Here is a 21,241-nt window from a genome sequence, read left to right on the forward strand (position 1 = left end):
TTCAAGAAAACCTTATTTACGGCATTGGGAGGAGGGCGCAATTCATGCTGTGACCAGCAGCTTGCATCTCCAGCATAGTTAAGATGGGTATTAGGCCCTCACTCTACTACTTTCTGGCCCCGTGAGCTGCACCTGAACCTCAGGTTCACCTGTAAAGTGGGTTTGGGCAGAATCGTGAATGACTGTCTGGCAGCTTGACCAGGGCTGCTTGTTACTTAAAATTTGACTCCTAGATATTATTTGACCAGTTTTCACTGAGTAACTATATGGGTGACTGCTTTCCATAGAGCTTTCCAGTGTCAGGGCTGGAAGAATTTTTGACAGACCACCTAGTCCAAAGATTAGAATGGATAAGGGGATTCTTCACCGATTAGCTGTGGGACTGTGGGTATGTTACTGTACATCTCTGTGCCTCACTTTCCTAATTTGTAAAGTAGGATTAGGAACTACCTTATAGATGTGTTATGAGAAAAGCTCACGTTAACACTTACACATTATTTAGGAGAGAGCCTAGAATGGAGAGTGTCCACCTGTATTACTATTAACTTATGTTACAGGGTAGAGAGAAGAACACCCCAGGACCCCCAAACTTGCCTGCTCTAAGTAGGTTCTGCCATTTGCCACATCAAGACAAAACATATAAGACCTTTTATACTATGAGTGTGCAATACAGAAAAGACAAAGAATATAGTTTCTAAATTGAGCACCAAAAGTTACCCGTCCCTTTGTGGGTAAAAGTCCACCCAAAAGGGATTGGCCCAAAGCAAGGCCTGAAAGCCCAGCACAAGACTAAAGTACCTCCTGGCCGGGACCCATAGAAAAGGGTCAGAAATGGACGGACAAATATGGGAAGAAAAGAGCAAAATCAAAACTAAGATAAAAGCTGCCATGGTCAATCTCCCCATGAGTCTCTCAATCACATCTGTTTCAACCAGTCCGGGACCAAGAAACAAGACAAAGTTTTTTCACATGTCTCTCTGCTTCCTGTTCCTCCCTCAGGTCTCCTTCTGGCTCTCCATCCTGCTTCCTTCCTCCTCAGTCTCCTCTCCAAATTCTTGTCCTCCCTGCTCAGCTCCAATCTCCTTTAGGAGGTTTCCCTTAGGGGTCATTTGATTTTTCTAACCCCGTAAAACACATCTCCCTTATTTCAAGGATAGGAAATCTGAGTTCTAGATCGGAATGGGAAAGACTTGGCTGAATTCCACAGCAAGTCAAGGTCAAAACTTATGTAGATTCCTGGTATTGACTCCACCACTCTAGGCCCACACAGCTCTTCTTGAGTAGAAGCACTCTCCTTTCAAGTGAAATTCTCCTCCTTGAATATTTCTATACTGGTTACCAAGGAGCCCGAGGCTGCTTCTCTCTAAAACACTCACCCAAAGGTTCAGAGCTGCCAGTGAGGCTCCAGCCATACTGGCTGGTAGGGTGTCTAGGTGATGTGGGTTTCTCCCCATGTGTATTTAGTTGGGGCTCTTCGAGCTTAATGGAATAGCCTTTAATGAGTGGGGAGTAGGTTCAGGGAAAATTTATGTGGCTCAACTGCATTCCCATTAAGGGTTCTGAGAGAACCTGACTTCTTATTGTACTGTTTCCGCCAGAAAGTCATTGAAAGTCTGCCATAGATTAAAAGTCAAGCATGTGTAGAGTGAGAAGGGCATCCTTGTGGTCACAGGAAAACCAATAAACTCAGCTTGATTCACTCTTGAATAAGTGGCAGAGGCTTGAGTTGCCCTAAGATTACAGGGGCCATTTGAAAAAATCACCCTTCCTGTGCACACAGTTTATCTCCATGAAAGCCAGGTTACTCCTAGTAGAGACATCTTTGATAATGAAGTCTATCATCTGTTTCTGCTGGGTTGCTATCATGGACTCAGTTGAGAGCTATTTCCTCTCGGTGAAGGAGATATAAAGGAAGAGTTAGAGAGGTAAGCCATTAACAAACAGGAGGTGATGTGCTTGTAGGAAATTGTGTGCATTGTCCCTGAATTAACTTACATGGAACCTTCCATCAGTAGAGATGTTGTCCATTATGGGAATGCAGGGTTCAGCAAGACAAACGTATGGTCAAACAGCACGGAAATGCCCTCCAGCTGGCATTGAGGTAGACATCCAGGAGCTTATCACAGCAGTAAATTGATGATGTTATTGACTTTCAACACCCAAAGTTAGCCTCTAAAATAGATATTTGGCAAAGAGTCCAAGTAATTTGTCCCCAAGTTCATGTAATGCAGAACCACCAGGAGAGTGGAATGGAAAAAGTGGAGTTCAAGCCAATTATGTATTGACCTGTGTGAGCTGGAAAATCGAAAGAGAAGTTGAACATTTTGTAGGAATTTTGTTTGGCAGAGAAACAAGAACTAGTACTCCTACTACCCAAGATCCCCTCATCCCTAGGGTTCCTTCAGGACTGTCCCCCACTATCTCAGTCACTTTCCACGTTTGACTTTCCAAATTCAGATGTACATGTGGTGGTGGGAAAGCTTTGGAGTTTCCATCCTCTGAGTCCTGAATTTGAATATCAGCCTCATCGCCTAATAGCTGGGAGACACCAGCCAAGTTCCTGAATCTGAGCTTCACAAAGTTTCTCACGTGGTTGTGAGGACTAGAAGAGATCAAAAGACAATCTACATAAAGTGCCTGGCGTACACAAGGTACTCAATAAATTTTGGTCCCTTTCCAGTAGTGTGCTGGTAAATGTTCAGCAAGACAAACGAAGAGGGAATCTGAGTCAGCATTTGCCAGTTTCAGGGGTGTGAATATTCCCATCACAGCCCATTTTGAGCAGTTGACATGATGTCACAGAATTGGAATTGGGGAGAGTGCCAATGGTCCCTGGGGCTGGTACAAGAGGCTCCCAGCTACCTTTGTTCTTTCTTTCTACTCTACCCACCTTTCTTCTCCCTTCCAAATCCTAAGTAGAACCCTAAATTCAAAGTCAGCTAGGGGAGGGACTCATTTGCGTTCAAATGCCTTATTAAATAGTTGGAGAAACTGAGCTCCCAGGTTCAAGGCCACCGGCCAATTAGCACAAAGCTGGGACTAAGGTGTGAGCTGCCTAGCTCCCAGTAGGGCTACTCTGTCCATACTGCTCTTGGATCCTAGCATAGGGATGCCCTTCTGAGTGATAGGGCTTCCAAATTAGGTTTTTGAATGATTATTAAAAGCAAATCTTTGTAACCAAATCCAGTAATTTCTGCTTGGGTATTGATTACACATTGAATAGGGTCACATCAGAGACTTCTTTGGACAATGGGCACACAGCCTTCCTTGCTACCAAGGTAACTTGTCATCATAAAAAGAAGCTTGTAAATTCTCACGTCCTCCAGAGTCTAGCACCTGGAGATGGATAAACTTCCCATGATGTGCGATAGAAACTGGGGGAGGTGGAGTAAGCTGTGTATGTCAACAGCAAGGAAACCATGGGAATCTCACTTGGATATTGATTGACTCATCATGGGCTTTCTACTCCAGATCCATTCAGATGATATTACTTAGAGATGCTCTGATGGTCAGATGCAAAATCTTAGCAGCAAGACTACCATTAAGGATGCTTTTGTTTTCATATCAGATTTATCAGTTTACCCTAATCTACTAGAGTGTGTGTAGAACACTTGCTTGTAATAAATTTCTGAGCCTCAGAAAGTGTAGGAGTATCGAGTAGGGTTTCTGGTCTCTAATTTTCAACATCTATATCTAAATCTATCTGTCTGTCTCTCTTTCTACCTAACTTTCTAGCTCACTATCATCTTTTTGGACCACTTCATTTGATCTAGCAAACATTTACTTGACATGTTGCATGCTGGGAGGAATTATGTCACAGATTGTGGATTCGAAGATAGATAGTAACTGTCATTGAAGAACCTAGCAGTCTGAGATTCAGGTTCAAATCCCAGCCCTACTACCTCATTGCTGAGCAACTTTGAGCAAATCATTAGCCCTCTCTCAGCCTCTCTTTCCATAGGCAGGAAGAAAATGAGTCTCAACCTCAGAAGCTTGATATGAAGATTCAGTGACACAACAAATGGCAAGTCCCTGATGCAAAGCCTGCTATACAGTATGTGCACAATAAATCTTGGCTTTGATTGATTAATCAATCGGTTTGGTCTACCTTGCACTAAGCTTGTGTTGAGATTTTAAAAAATGCAATTAGTTCATGTACTACCCTGTTTCCAGATTACATTGTCCCCTGGAAAAAAATAGGTGTGTTGGCGCATCAGACTGTCCTAAGGAGGTGTTTATAAGCACTATGGGGGACCAGAGCAGATCCTTAATGTTGTTTTGTTCAACATTGTTTCATTATGAAGTTGACAAGGAAAAAAAAAGTCGACCTTAGCCAAAGTTGAATAAAACTAGCTGAAACCCCTACCCTTGTAGAGTTCATGAAGGCACATGCATTAGCTTGGGTAAAATAGTAAGCCAAACCCAAGCAAAAATCTAGGGGCTGCTGCTTTCCAAGGGGGTACAATCCTAGGGAAGCAAGAGTGAGGGAAGAGAGAAGGAAGGAGGCAGGGCAGAAATGAGAGCTGATGCAAGGGTGGGATAGCAAGTAGGAAGCCTCTTGAGTCAAGCTCTACTCGCTGCTGCATCTCATTGACCATCATTGTTGCTTTACGACCAGCCAATGGGGAGGAGGAAGAGGGAGGAATGTCTCATCAACTCCTGGCCAAGACTGCTCAAGTTTCCTTAAAAAAGGCAAAGTTGACCTCAAGAGCTGTTCACTAGTCTGAAATCTCAGCAACAGAAGGGAGGTGACCAGGCCTGTGGGATCAACCAGGACAGTGGTGGTCAGAGCCAGCATGAAGCTCCTCAGTCCTTGGCTGCAGGAGGGAACCCACAGTCAAGTGTCTGAAAGACAGCAGAGGCCAGAGACTGGTGGTGGTGCCTACGAGGTGCCATGCAATTTATATAACATGTGTGCCGTTAGTAGCACACGTCTGGTACATGGTATAATTAGAAAGCAGATGTCTCCGACATCTATAGCCGAGAACGCTTTCAGATAAGTAGGGTTCTGTTGGTATTTCTACCCTACAAGGAAGATCAATTTATTCGTGTCAGAGCCTAAATATATTGATTGAAGGAAAAGCTTTCTTTTATAAATGCAAAGTAGAGAAGCAATTTACATTAACATATTCATGTGCTTCTTGATTTGTGAGTTTTAGAGATGAGGAAGCATTTTTCTAAAATCCGGCAAATGATGATCTCAGATCTCTGGCAATCTGAGGAGTCCTGAACCTTGATCTTTGGTTGACTTTGTTCTGGGCTGCCTGGTTGGGGTACTTTTTGCATCATGCACCCACGCTCACAAGCCCATACACTACCTTAGTCAGCTTGGGCTCCTGCAACCAAGTAGGCCTTAAACAACAGGAGTTTATTTCTCACAGTTCTGCAGACTGGGGAGTCAAAGGTTAAGGTGCTGGCTTGACACAGGTCCCTGAGGAGAGGGCTTTTCTTGGCTCTCTGATGACCACCTCCTTTTTGCATCATCACAAGGTGAAGAGACAGAGTTCTGGTCTCTTCCTCTTCTTCGAAGGACTGGTCCCACCAGGGAGGTCTCCCCCAAACTTAATTTCATTCTCAAGACTCCACCTCCAGGAATCATCCCATTGGGGGTTAGGGTTCAGGATATGAACTGGGAGTGTTACAGAGCAGGGAGAGAGGGGAACCCCTGAACCCCCAAATCTCCCTGCTCTGAATAGGTTCTGCCATCTACCAAAAGACATAAGAGGTTTAATGGAAAGGAACTTTAATACAATTAATATGCAATACAGAAAAGACAAAGAACTTAATTTCTAAATCAACCACCTGAAGGTACCCATCCACCCAAAAGGGACTGGCCCAAAGCTAGGCCTGAAATCCTGTCATAGGACTAAAGCACCTTCTAGCAGGGACCCAGAGAAAAGGGTCAGAAATGGGCAGACAAGGCTGGGAGGAAAAGAGCACAATCAAAATCAAGATAAACGCTGCTGTAGTGAACCTCCCCACAGGTCTCTTACCCACGTCTCTTTCAACCAGCCCAGGACCAAGGACCAAGAAGCAAGCATGGTTTCTTCACAGGTTCCTTGGCTCCCTGTGCCTCCTCACGTCACCTTCTGCTCTCTATCCTGCTTCCTTCCTCTTCAGTCTCCTCTCCAGCTTCTTCTTCTATCTGCTCAGCTCCACCCTCCTTCTGGGTGGGGCAGGGAACCTGGAACCTCTCCTTTCCCTGGGTCCACCCTGTTACAGGAGGAACGGAGACACAAGTTTTCAGTCTGCAACCCTCACTCACTACTGCGTTCCCACAACACGTACTGCTATGCAGCTTCTCAAGCAAAAGCAGTTCAAGGTGCCTGTTCTTCTGGGCGTCCAGGTCAGGCCCTTGAATGAGGTAAGTCACACCAGCTCGGAGGCATTCGTGTAGGCTGGGAAGGGGCATGGGCGGGGGGCGCACCCTGGACATTCCCTCCTAGGGTCTGTGGGGTTGGGCTGAGAATCTGTCTGCAACCAGTGGCCCTCTCCCTGTCTGCCCTGCCTGGAGGGTTCTAAGAGTTTCCCCAAACTTGGGGGTCACACCCTACATGGCTGCTGGAGATTTTGGGAATCTGATTTAGGTCCCTCAAGGAGACATTTTGGCCGTGACTGTGAGAACAAAGGCTGTGTGCTGTGACAAAAGCACAGAGAATGGAAGGTGCCTCCCAGCAAGAGCAGCATTTGGAGCCTGGATTTAATGAGCTGCTACATCAGGGAGGGGAGGAAGAGAGAGTAAAGAGGAATATGATCCGGCGGAACCAGGACTTTTCGAAATGAAATTTCTGTGAAAAATGGGAAGGAAAGAGACTTCACTTAATTGAAGACTAGAAATCATTTTAAATCAGAGACACGATTTCTGATGCCTTCATGTATGGCAATTACTTTCTGTCCCCAGTGAGGAGGCTGCTGTCTACTGGGGAAACAGTCGACACAGCTCTTCTGGAAGGAACTCTTTAATATTTAAAGATCAATATTATTAACAATGGTATTAATAATGCAGGATGAATATTTTTAAGGCCGACAACTATTTGTTCAACTGCTTGTCCCCCCAGTACCCCTTTTTTAAAATTTATGTTTATAATAACAGTGTTATGTAAATGCTGACTTAGACTTGGATGTTCGTGGCTGTGTTAAATTCTGGCCAAAGTTCAGATAAGTAAGACACGTAACCCTCAGTTATTTGTTACTTGAATGATGGAAACTGCTGCATTTTGTGGCCTCAGACTCCAGTTAGCCGGGAAAGACAAAGACCGACTTGATGCTCATTACTGTTACTGTCACACTTAGGGACGTTTCTGGAGTGCCAGCTACTGATCCCAGCATTGCACATCATGCATTTGGTCCTCAGAATCTGTCATGACTGTGCTTATTACCCCATTTCACAGATAAGGAAACAAAGGTGCAAAAAGGTGAAGTCAGTTACGCAGAAAGGTGAAGTCAGTTACCCAAGGTGTACAGGCAGTGTTTTGCAGAGACGGAGAACCAAATTGAGCTCCAGCTTCAGAGTCCAAATTCCTAACCATTGCATCATCCTGCCTGACAAAAGGAACAGGAGTTGCAAGGTGGACAGATGTCCATTGTTAAGCATGTACATGGTACTGAAGCTTTGGTTACTAAGTAACGTTCAAATCCACCAGCAGCCTTTGCTAGTGCTTGGAGACCTTGATAAAACCTATCAAGCAAAGAAAAGCAGTGGACACACCCATTCTCAAGGACAAGTGACACAACAGTTTAACACTCTGAAAAGCACTTTCCAGATCCCAGAAGAAAGACCCTGCTCAGGTAGACATTGTTGAGTCTCTTAGCAGCACCCACGCATCTGCACCCCACAGGGTGGTGGGATTTTGAGGTTATTGACTCTCACCTAGAGTGTGGTATTTACGGAATTTAGGGGGCAGCGACTCCATTCTGAGTCCCAGCAGTAAGCCAGCACACCCTTCCCAAGCTGGTCTATGTCAATGAAAACATTCTACTCTCTAGAACGGTGGTTGCCAGGGGTTGGTGGAAGGGGGTGTGGGGGTGTTGGTCAGTTTTAAGATGAATAAGTTCTGGGAATCTCAGATACAGTGTGATGATTATAATTAACAATATTACATTATATATTTGAAAGTAGCTATGAGAGTAGTTTTAATGTTTTCACCATAATAACACAAAAGACTGACTATGTATGTAAAGTTACAGATCTAACCATATTGTGATAAACATGGCCCACTATATAACTGGCACTGTTAAGGGGAAGGGTGTCAAAGAAATTCTGCAGTTTTGGGGACTCCACTCCCTACTCCAGCTTTCTGGACTCTAGCCCCTACCCCAGTGACTGGAAAACTACAACTCCCAGCAGTACCAGGGAGAGAACTGCAAGGACCCAAGGGCAGAGCTAAGAAGGCATTCTGGGACTTTGGGGGATAAATAGAGAATGGTTTTCCAACTGTTGCTCTGGAGAGGTAATGGTTCTCTCTTTCTCTGGAGCAATGACTCTCAGACCATGTGATTGGGGGCTATCAGTTTTAGTTTGTGACTAGAGCTCCAAGTTAGCTGAGCTGGTAAGATATTCCAGTCACTTTGTATCGCTCTCTCTTTCCCTAGGTTGCTCCTTTTCCTTTCCTTTTTTGTAAATAAACCCATTACCCTTTCGTGTGTGTCTGCAGAAAATTACATTTTAAGCACGTGGGTGAGGACCCACAGACAGGCAGCCCAAGTTCATTCTGGGCTACCCTGTAACACTACCATATCATTCATCATGCTGAACACTTATAAACATACATGATTTCTATGTCAATTATATCCTAATATGGTTGGGAAAAAATGAAGATAAAAAAGAAAAGGCCACACTCACACATGTGACTGTTGTGGGGTGGGGGAATATAAGCCTCACCTCAGGCAGTGAGAACATGGCACTTCCTATTCATCTGAAGCATATGACAACTGAGCATGTCACCCAGATTGGTTCAGCCACAGTGAAGTTCAGAAATGTATTTGGTGCTTGAGATAAGGAAGCCCGTGCTTTTCTTCATCATGATATGACTTATGGAACTGCACTAATCATTTTGTCATGGTGGTAAAAATGAGCCCAAAAGCCGAACCATCATGTGGAAGAAGGCAGAATAAGGCAAATACAGAGAAATGGAGTCAGCACCTTGATCGAGCTGTTCCTGAGTCTAGACACTAACCCATTCTTATTTACATGAATCAACAATTTTTTTTTGTTCTCCATATCATTTTATGCTGATATTCTGTTTCTTGTAATGAAAAGCATTTTAGCTGGCATTTTGAGCATTAAGCATTGAGCATTAATTGAGGAGGTCCTATTGGGCTCTCTCATTGGATGCTCAACTTAAAGTCAATTCAGTAGTTAGATTCAGACTTTAGAAACCACACAAACCAGGTCTTAACTATCCACACTGTTAATCCAAAAATGAGTGTTTTATTCAAATTGTTATGGGAGCCTGAGGAGGGAACTTAGACATAAGAAAAACAAAAACTTCAGATTCTTCAGCATTCACCCCCCATGGGGTCTTTGTGCTGACACTTGTCTCATGTTTCTTCTTCCTTCTCCTACACCTCTGACATCTCCTTAGTGATTCTATTCTCATCCTCCACTAATGTTCTGCAGTCTGGAAAAATAAACAAAATAAATAAAACTTCAATGAAAAATGGACGTCATCTGTTCCTCCATTCTGTTCTAGTCCCAGCTCAAGGAATTCTCTACATTATCTGTCTGACAGAAACCAAGTCACTTGCTTCATGGTAATTCAGCTATTGAAAACTGTATTTGCTTCATGTTATTTACTGATATTTTTAGAAAAAAGACAAGGAACATTCTTGTGGTATCCTCTCCTCTTCACAGCCGTTCCTGCAGAAAAGAGGACAAATGATTACCTGCTTAAGTGAAACTTGGGTTGTGCCAAGGTCCAACTCCTCTCAAGGGAGTTTGGGGGAAAGAAATCATAGCAATGTCTGAATGTGAAAGATCAAGCAGATTAATGAACAATTCTCATTTATATGAATCTTATGCTAGGATTCTGGGTGATGCTTTTCAAACCTATTTCTATAAAATCTCAGTAGATGAAAAATTACTCTTTTGCATCCCAGAAGCTGATAACTCACATTTCAAAACTGTCATTTCTGTATAAATCTGTGAACATGAACATTGCTGTGTTTCTGATTAAATCCTAGTATATTATAATCAGACTGTCAAGTTACAGGGTTAGCTGAAAACAGTCTTGACAAAATTGGTATCACAGTATGTATCAGGGATAAACTTTACCAGGTGAGATCTAGCACCTTGTTGATTTACACCCAAGCCTCATCTCAACTTTCTGGAAAGAGAATCACAAAAACGAATAAACAAAAAAACAGTCTTCTTGTTTGGAAAATGATAACACGTATAACTTGGTTAAATTGTAATGCTGATGATCAGTGGGATTGCTGGGTAATTGATACAGACACAATGATGAACTAGGAAACAGCACTCTTCCCTTCCAACTTCTCTCTGGCCCTCTCCCAAAGAGATATTCTCTCATGGATTTTTATATCCACTTAAAACTACATTATCAAAACCTTATCAACTAGTTCAACCAAGCCCAGGCATTTCATTTAAATGGTCCTGAAACCTTTGGTATTTCTCACTGTGTGCCAGATGATAAGATGTAAATGTGGGCGAGACACAGGCACTCACATACTATTATAAGTAAGTATATGGTTTTTCTTGTGATTGGCCAGAGAATGTCAGGGTAATGCTGACTTCATAGAATGAGTTGGGAAGTATTTCCTCCTCTTCTATTTGTTAGAAGAATTTGGAAAGGATTAGTGAATTTTAAAATTTCTGGTAGAATTCATCAGTGAATTTATCTGACCCTGGGTCTTTCTTTGTTAAGAGGCTTTTGAATAATAATTCAATCTCTTACTTTGTTGCAGGTCTGTTCAGGTAGTCTGTTTCTTCTAGGGTCAGTTTTGGTAGTTTATGTATTTCTAGGAATCTGAATATGGGCTATCTAATTTTTTGATTTACATTTGTTCATAGCAAGATTTAGGTATATGAACTCTTCCGTACTTTGGAAGATAAATAATAAAAGCCTAACAATAGTGTAACAGGAACATGTAGGAGAAAAGGATACACTTGGGTTGGAGGTAGGGAGATGAGAAAGACTCACAGGAGAGGCAACTCAAACTAGTTCAGTGCTATAGGATGAGTTGGAGTTGGTTAGGTGGGGGAAGCACATTTCAGGTAAAGAACAGAGAGGAACACAGAAATCAAGACAGGAAGAGTACAGAGGAGATTCTGTGGAACAGCAGAAGTTGAGACTGGACAGGATTATAAAAGGTGCTTATACTGTGCTAAGGATTTTGGATTTTGTTCCTGTACTCATGGGAAGCTGTTAGTAATTGTCAAACAGGCATTTGATACTATGGTATTTGTGCTTTTCTTGAAGGATTATTTTGGTGGCTGTACGGAGACTGGTGGCAGGGGATGTTGATTGTTGTTATCACCCGTCAAAAAAGATGCTGGTGGAAGAATGAGGCAAGAGAAAGGAGAAGGAGGCTGAATCCCTGTGATCTTGAGTCATGGAATCAGTAGGACAAAGGGACAACTAGCACTGAGAGAAAAGAGAGGGAACACTCAACCATGAGGTCAAAACTTCTAGGAGGGATTGTGCCAATTCTCCTGGACAATGCACAAGTTCACTCTTAGAATGCTTAGTACTTTCTATTTGTGTATCTATGGAAGGAAGTTACAGATATGGCTGGATTTGTGTTGTCATATTAATTATAAAAGCTTTATGGGGAAAAAAATTCCCAAAGGGAATAAAGATTTTCTGAAAAGCATTCTTGTCTAAAGGAAGCAGCATGCAAAATGGAAAAACCTTGACATTTAGTTGATTTCAATAATCATAATGACATTGTGTTTTTATTCAGGCTGTGCAGTGGGCTTTGAAACTGGGAAACTGACAGACAAGCCCTTGTTAGGGGAAACAAAAATGGTTCCAAGTTGCAGGGTTGAATATTTTTCTTTTTTCTTTTCATAGGAAAAAAAAATCCCATCATTTCTAACAGCCTGAATGACACTTAACATGATTTCTCTCCTTTAGTAAAGATAATTAAGATTTTCCAGATAACAAAAAGCAATCTGAGAAGTGTGAATGACACATTTAAAACTATTAATATATGAAGATTTCTTTTGACTTGGAAACCATGTACATTTCTTTAGAATTACAAAACAAAATTGGGAGTAGTTCTTTAAAATGAAAAGCAAAAGAATGAGTGTAACTATGTGTTGACTTGGTGGCTTATTCATGTACACCACTTTAAAGCTCAGCAATTCAGACTGTACATTGTCAGAGGCAAAAGCCTCCAAAAGAAAAGAGAATTAAAAAAGAGAGCTGAAACCCTTCTTCTTAATTTCATGACTAGGAACACCATTGGTTTTATTTTCTTGAAATTATGTTAACATAGTGGATAAAATAAATACAGATTTATATCAGTGTTAGGAACCAAGATTATCAGCTAACAGGAAACATAAAAATACTAATTCTATTAAGGAACAAGCCTTGTAACCCTATGTTTGAACTAGAAATAGTGATCTCATGATATATTCTCTTTAAAAATGTTAGTACCTCATAGTTTTGGTCATTGTGAATACCTAGCAATAGAAAAGATAGTTGGCCCTCCCTGTTGGTGCAGTGGGCTAAAGCTCAGTGCTGAAAGTGAGCCACTGTTGCTTCAGTGTGAGTTCTATCCCGGGTCCCAGAGTTGACCCACATGGCGCAGCAGACTTCTCCTGACCCACCTGCTGCTCCCCTCAGCAGTGTACTTTATCGATCTGTCTGTTCTGCTCCCCACTGTGTCTCTGGTGAATCCTCTCACCACCACTACACCTCTGGCCTGGACCCCAGTTCTGTATGCAGAAATAAGTAAATGTTTAAAAAAAAAAAAAGAAAGAAAGAAAGCCAAGAATTACAACTGAAATGCATCGAAACACACCAATTTTATTAAGGTCTGTAAGTTCCTGAGGATATTAAAAGCAATACAAAACAAACACACAATAACAACCCCCAAAACTCATTATTCTGAAAATTGATAAACTAAAGAATCAAACGGTCATCTTTCCTTCTTAGAGGAATGATATCTTCTGGTTTTCATGGCCAAATAGTTGATGTATGATGTATGATGTATGTTGTGTGTATGTAAGTTGATGTATGTAAGTGTGCTTCATAGAAGTGGTCCAATGAAGGAATAAAAGAATTCTGAATAGCTCCATTTTGCAAATGCCCCAGGTCAACACTGGTTGGTAACATGCCCCAAAAGATGCCACCTGGCATTATATGCTTTTTGAAGGAAATCTGACTACCTAGGTAATTTGAATTGTAAACAGGGCCCTGAGGTGTGGACAGCAGGGAAGACGGGTGATTTCTGGCTGCCAACTGAGCCTCAGTGCCCATTAGGAAAATGTGGTGGCTTTACCCACCAGGCCCAAAGCTGCTGCCTGAGGGCAGCCCCTCCCTCAGGTACCAGCCAGGTTAAACAGTCCAGTCAGAAGGGATCAAGCAGGGCAGGACAGGGTGTGGTAGAGTGGACTCTGAAAGAGATCAGGGACTCAGGAGCAAACTTGGGGGCCTTCTCACACAATCCAAGATGCCTGGATGCTGACTCCCAGACTCCTGTTACTCGGTACTTGCCTCGCAAAGAAACAAAGAAGCCCTAGGTCTGGTGTCTCATCGAGCTTCTGTTGGCTTGGGCTGACAGCTTATAAATCTGGATCCTCCCGGGACACCTCCTCATGCTGCTGCCTTCACTGTGGTCTAGTCCAGCATCAGGTGCTGCTTGGTCTCATCTCCAGGTCTGGGCTGTGAGTTGCCACAGGGTTGTCTCAGAGGCCCTGCCTGTGAGTGCTCCCAGTGCCATATGCTTCAGACCCTCGTTGGCAAGATGGCACCATCTTGGGGTTGTGGCCTTTTGCTTGGGGACACTGTGGATGCCACCTGGAATAAGCTAGCCAGCCACTAGTGGCCTTACTAACTCTTTGTTTCCCCTGTTTGTTAAATAAACACCATTATTTTGTTCCCTGAGCTTGCAGAGTCTTGAGTTGTGCTGATGAACAAACTATGGTGGGCTAGACATTGTTCTTGGATGGCAATAACCTCCCTATAGCCCTGTTTCAGAATCAGATCAAAATCCTAAATCTAATGACTTTAAAAAAAAAAGATTATTTATTTATGCATACAAGAACTGGGGTACAGGCCAGAGTTGTGGGGGGTGAGCAGGAGAGGTCTGCTACTCCATGTAAGTCACCTCCCTGGTGGGAGATGGAACTTGCGTTGCAGTGGCTGCAGACAGCTTCATAGTGCTGCACTTTAACCCATTGTACCACCAGGGAGGACCCTCTAATGACTGATTTATAGGAAGTATAAAGGTTGCAGAGGAATTTACTAAATGATATCACATGCATGTGAGGAACAGACACAAAGTAAATGACCATTTTTTCCCAGTAAATGACAAGGGAAATAAAAAAGTAGTGAAGCTCAGAGAAAGGAAATTTACCAACCACATGCAAATGTTTGATTTTTATTTAAATCATAATTCAGTCAAGTCAGCTATAAAAGAAAGTTGGAGGTTTGCTAAGACAACCAGGAAAATTTGAACACTGGCTGAATTTTGGCTAATATTAATGATTTACTGTAAGTTTTTAGGAATCATAATGGTAGCTTAGCTGTGTTTCTTATAAAGGGGGGACTGAAGCAAACTGAAATGCATATTGACAAAATGCTCTAATGTCTAGAATTTGCTTCCAATGATCCAGCTGGGTATAGGAGAGGAGTCAGATTATACTGTAGATGCAACTAGAATGAACTTGAATGATGGTTGTTGAAACTTTGTGATGGGTTCATGAAGATATTACTGTTTTTTTGCCTTTGTGTATTTTGAGTTGTTTTGTATTAAAACATTTAGAAAAAAAGAACCATCAACATTCTTAGTGATGTGTCCTAAGAATTAGGATTCTTCTTTAAACTTCACCAAAACTGCATGGCTACTTCAAACTCATTAGTGCTATCTTGCCCAAAGATGTCAGAGCATGGGGCCATGCTAATTGAAATGGGGCCAATCTTATTGGGATTGAAATAGACAGCAAGTTGCAGTTTAGGCCAGTGTGTCAAATTGCCTCTCAACATGCCTTCTTGTATTTCTCATAGACATCACCCTGTAACTCCTAACTGAAAACATTCAGCATCGCCCTCTCCAATGAACAGAGTGATAAATTCCTCCTCTTCCCCTCCCAGCATCACTTCATGTCTAAGAAAATGTGCCACCAGGCACATTGCCTGAACCAGAAATCTGCCAGTCACCCTTATCATTCCCTTTCCAGCCCCTGCCACTTCCATTGTCATGTCTTGGCCCTATTGATTTTACCCTCTGGCCACCTATGAATCTTTCCTTTCTCTACATCACCATCACTGTCACCCTGTCCAGGTTGCCATTGTATTCCCCGACTTCTGAAATAGCCTTCTTAACCGCTTTCTCACCACTCTAGCTCAAGACTTTTCCATGGATCCCCATTATCCTCAGCACAAAACCGCATCAATACATGATGCTTTCTACACGTTTGCACATCCAGCCCTTGACACACCTAGCATCTAACAAGTGCCCAATTAGCAGGTGCTGTTAAAGTAGGTGGCGACTTGAGTCTCCCTGAGAAGTCTGCTTGTCCAGAGATGCCTCCCTCACCAGCTCCAAGCATCTCTAAATCCAATATCAGTTCTTGATTTTTGCTCCAACCTGTCCACTTTTTACATAGTTGCAATACAGGTAGCCAGATGGTGGAAACTCAAGACAGTCGAGCCTGAGTCTGAGTTCTGCTGCTTGTCTACTGTGTGACACATTAGAGCTCTCAGGACCTTCATTTCCCCCTCTTGTAATAAACCTAGTAGAACTAGGTTTATTAGGGTACTGATTGCATGCTCTAGGGATTATTTTTATGACATGTCTGCTCTGTCTAGCATATACTGGATACTTTGTCAATAGGGATAGTCAGCCGATTGATACCTATTAAAAAAAAACAATTAAAATACACCAAAAAATGGGGGTCTTCTAAGAAAAGATTGACAGAACTCCTTGAGCAGCCCCAGCAAAAAAATTTTTTTTGTTAAGATAAACTCTTCTCCCATTCTGGTGGAATATGTGAGCCACTGCTTGCTTTTCTTAGAAGGATAACTTTTTCTCCACTGAGTCAACATAAACCATAAGTGGAGAAACATGGATTGCACCCAAGTCTTTCTGTTAAGAATGCACTTGTAGTGAGCTATTACTGTGATAATGCTGCATAGCAACCCCAGAATCTCAGTGGGTTACAACAAACAACATTTATTTCTCTCCCCTGGGTCTGGACACTAGCCAGGGCTCACCCAGGTTGGATTCAGGGCCACAGCACATGCTCTCCAGTCAGAGTGAGGACTTAGAACAGCAGCCACCTGATACCAGCATCTCATGGCTCCCCATGACAAAGCCCCTTGAGGGCCCAAGCTGTGGCACATGCACATTGACAGCACCGGGTTGCATCATCTTTGCTCATGGGCCATTGGCCAACGCAAATCTCAAGGCCCTGCCTCAAGTTAGAACAGGGAGAGTTCACTGTCTTCACTGAAGCTGCAGCAAGAGTGAGAGGGAAGGAAACGAAACAGGGTGGCCAGGCAACGAGGCAGGATGGAAGGATGGGACAGTCACCCACCTGCCTGCCTGAGACTAGAGAGATACCAAAAGGCAAAAAAACCAAAACCAATGGCTACAGCCTAACAGGACGGTGCCCAATAAGAGCACACGTCACCGTCTGTATCTCACCTGCAGACAGTTACCAGAAACCTCAGGCTCCAGGAACAACCACCACCCACCACGGGGTTTATTTTACAAACATGGGAAACACAGAGCTCACTGTGGCCACACATGGTGGCCGCCTCATCCAGATAGCATCATGACCGGTCACCAGGAATCTGGATAGCACTGGCCAGTGTGATGATCACTACTGGACCCCAGAGGTGTGTCAGAGACACCCAGTGTTAAGAGCTCTTTGTGAGTTGTTGGGTTAACAGCAGCTCTTTGAGACACCAGGCCTGGGGCCTTTGGTGCTCCTTTCAGGCCCAGCCTCTGACAGAGATCTTCGGCTTCTCTTGCCTACTTGGAGGTCGGCTACTGGGTGTTTCTTTCTTTCTTCAGGGGCCAGAAATGGAGTCTTCCCATTCTCTCTTCTTCCTTTAGAGGCTGGAACTATCTTCTTTTCTTTAGGAGCTAGTGTTGTCTCTTCTGTTTGTCACCTCAGGGTCTGACATCAGCAACTTCCTCAGCACCTGAAGACCCTGGCTTATATCCTCTTCAGGGTGCCTCCCTCCCCACACAAGTCTGATTAGATCATTTTTCAATCCTGTGACTGATTGGATCATTTACTGATCAGAGCATAGCACCTGATTGGTCCATTCCACAATCCTGGAAGTTCACTGTTACATAAAAAGGCTCTGAGGACCAACTGCCACAACTGACAAAAAGGCAGCTACTGGGCTCTAAGGACCAATTGCCACCTGACTTGTGGTGGAGCAGCAGGGCGGGAGAACCACTGCTCCTGCTGGCTCCTGTTGCTGAAGTGGCTGGGCCCTGGAAACAAAAGTCTGGACCAATTTTCAATCCTGAGGCTGATTGGACCATTTAGCACCAATCAACTCATAGCTTGCACCTGATTGGTCCATTCCACAATCCAGGAAGTGCAGTTCCATATATAAAAGGGTTCTGAGGGACAACTGACAAAAAGGCAGCTATGGGGCTGTGAGGAACAACTGCCACCACTAATATGTGGTGGGTGGAGCAGTGGGGTGGGAGAACCACTGCTCCCACCGGTTCCCTGAAGCAGCTGGGTTCCAGTAACAGGAACATTGTGAGTGAATAGTGCCACCCACCACTCCATCATAGCTCATATATCCACCTGTTTTTCTCAATGATCATGAAAACGGTTTTTATGTTTTCAGTGTACCCAGCCGGTTGGTAATTATTCCTCTATTTGTAACTGCTTTGGAAAATAGGATTTCCTTAGATTACTTTTCCTCCTCAGAATGATGGCAAAGGCCTTAGCTGTTTGACTGTTGAGAGCGCTTTACATCTTCTCACCATTCAAAGAGGAAGAAACCATGGAAACCACATTTTATCGATAAAGAAGTTGAAATGCTGGGAAGTTAAATGACTTCTCCAGGGCCACACAGCTAATAAATGTGAGGCAAGACTGGACTTCAAATCTGGATCTCCTTGACTTCAAAGTGTGTGCTTAAACGTCATCTTTTAGTATAAAGAATGTCTAGCTGTAGTGTTTTAAAAATAATTTTATTTGAGAATACATATAGATTCACAGATAAATTGTGAGTTCATATTTGTCACCCAGCTCCCCCTATTAATAACATTAATTGTATCTTGTGTTAGTGTGGGAAAGTTGCCAGATAATGAACTGATACTGATAAATGATTCTTAATGAAAATCTATATTTTACCCAGATTTCCTTAATTCTCACTTGTTGACTTGTCTTCTGCTCCAGGATGCCGTCTGGGCTGGATATCACATTTCACTTAATCATTATGTCTCTTTGGTCTCCTCTCAGCTATGACAAGGTTTCAGATTTTTTTTTTTTTGATAACCTAGACATTTTGAGGCATGCTGATTGTATATTATGTAGAATACCCCTCAATTGGGATTTCCTGGTGTTTTTCTCATGATGAGACCTGGGTAATGGGTTTTAGGACAGAGACCATAGAAATAAAGTGCTTTTCTCATCACAGCCTATCAAGGATACCTACCACAGTGTGGCTTGCTTCATCTGGTGGAGGCAGTGCGCTCTCCATGGCAAAAACATTTTTCAAACCCTTTAAAATGAAGTCTCCACGTGTGACCCACAGTTAGAGGTGGGAGTTTTAATCCATATCCTTGAGGACAGCACAGTCATGCAGATTTTGGGGAATTCATCTTCAGGGGATATTTGCCTATTCTTGGTTATTTATTTATTGTTGTATATATGTATGAACTAGCTTATTTGTGTCAGTATTGACTGTGGATATTGACTTTATGCATTGGGTTATAATCCAGTACCTCTTTATTGATTTTCTTGCTCAAATTGTTCCCGCTTTGTCCGTCAGGAGCTCTTTCATCCTGCCCCTATGTCCCCTGGCTACCCCAGCATCTTGTGCTGTTTTCTTGGAGACTCCTCTTCTCTGGCACGAGAAGATCCTCCCAGCCCATCTTGTAGATTTCCTATCCCAGTCCTAGCATCAGCCACTTCTTCAGAGATTCCTGGTTCCCTTTTTTATCCCCACTGGAAATGTATTGGTATCTGAAATCTGCGTGTTAAGTGCTGACTGTAGTGTTTTGGTGGACTTTTCTTAGAAGTCGCATTGCCAGTTGATTTCTTTTGTTCAGAATAGGGAACTTGAGGATGTTGTTTCTCCCTGCTACATGATACACAACATGTCTGAACTCCTTGCACCTCCTACCTCTCTTGGCTCCTCTGTAAGCAAAACAGCTCAGTGACCTCAATGCATAAATACCTCATGTTTTTGAGGGGTGGGGTGGTGGGGGCTGCTTTCTGGCACCTTCTGGCACCTTCTGGCAGATGCATGGGACTTTGCTGACTCCCTTGGCCTTGGCATCCCTGGATCGAGGCCGTGAGGGATCGAGGGACGAAATGAATGACAACGTTGGAATTCCACCCCTTGGTCTTGTGTGACCGCTCAGAGCACAGTACCTTCAGCAGAGTCTGCAACATTTCTCCCAACATGCACCTGACACTCCAGGTTCTCTAATATCTTCCTCCCTCAGTCTTCATTGTATGATAATCTGGGAAAACATGACACCCTCTGCAAACATAACAAATAACCACAACATTTCAGTAGCATGCTTAATAAGAAGGTTAATCTCAGTACTTACATAGCACATGGGTTTTTAAGTTATTTGGGGCTTGGAGTTTTGCTGATGGAGATGGCCTGGGCTGGTTGACTCTGCTGGTCTCTGCTGATCACAGCTGGACTTGCTCACACAGCTGAGAGCTGGCCATCATGACTGGGTGACCTGGGGAGGACCGGCTGGTGTGGCTCTGTTCCAGGTAGTTCTCATCCTTTGTGATACAGAAATGCATGGGCCAGTGAGAGCAGCAGAGCACAGAAGGGCAAGCAAAACCCCTACGACAGAACCAGCATTATGCCACGTCTGCCTCATCCCACCGGCCACCGTAAGTCACATGGCCTGGCAGTATTAAGGGCTGGGCAGATAACCTTTGTTTTTGTTAGGAAGAGAGTAGAAGGAGTGAATATGTCTGAGCAGTAACTGACCACATTTCACTCTGCACTTCCTCTTGTGAATTACTTCTAAAATGCTCCAAGGTGTTTGTGGGATCTCTGAACTTTCTACAATGAACATACAAAAGAAATGTAGACATTCCAGAAGCTGTGGTCAATGACAGACTGGTGGGAGAGTGATTTTGTTCAACAATATACATTTCTCTCTCCTCTGCCTTGGCTAGTTCCAGCCAGTGGAATGAGAACAAGATTGTCATGTGTTACCTCTGGGCACAGGTGGGCAAGGGTGGGTGTGCCTTCTCTCTGTGTACTTCCTTTGCTCTTCTGCTCATTGGATAACGAGAATCCAGTGAAGATCTCCAGGACTCTCAGAGGTGGGGGGGAGCCATCAGATGCAAAACCCTAGATTCCTGAATGACTGTGTGGAACAGAGTGTCCTCCACCCCACACTATGGTCCACTCCTTTGACAAAGAGGTGTGGTGTTAAGGCATTGAGGGTATTTGTTACAGCTGTTAGCAGGTTGTGACTAATAACCCCCTTTCTGATGGCCACAAGTAGTAGCTATAGAAGATACTCCTGTGAGTTAGATCAGTAAACAATATTTATGTGTGTGTGTGTTCATTTTTGACATGTGACTAAGAGTCTGTTGTCACCATCTACCAGACCCTCTCAACTTTGACAGTATGATTCAGATTTACCTTGTGAGCATCATCTCTTCTCTATTCTTAGCTGAAATGCTTCTGGAAAAGATGACTCTATCCTACTGCGCTTTTAGGGATGGAGCACACTGCTAGGCTAAACCAATCTGGTCCTTGCATTTTCCCAGCTACAGTGATTGGCACCAGTGATTGGAACATGTGTGTCATCTCGACTAAGACAGTCTGATCCTTGCATCCCCATAACTGCAATGATTGGTTCAGGGACG

The sequence above is a fragment of the Condylura cristata genome, unplaced genomic scaffold (genome assembly GCF_000260355.1).
Source record: "Condylura cristata isolate star-nosed mole 26May11 unplaced genomic scaffold, ConCri1.0 scaffold00029, whole genome shotgun sequence".
In the NCBI taxonomy this organism is placed as follows: Eukaryota; Metazoa; Chordata; class Mammalia; order Eulipotyphla; family Talpidae; genus Condylura; species Condylura cristata.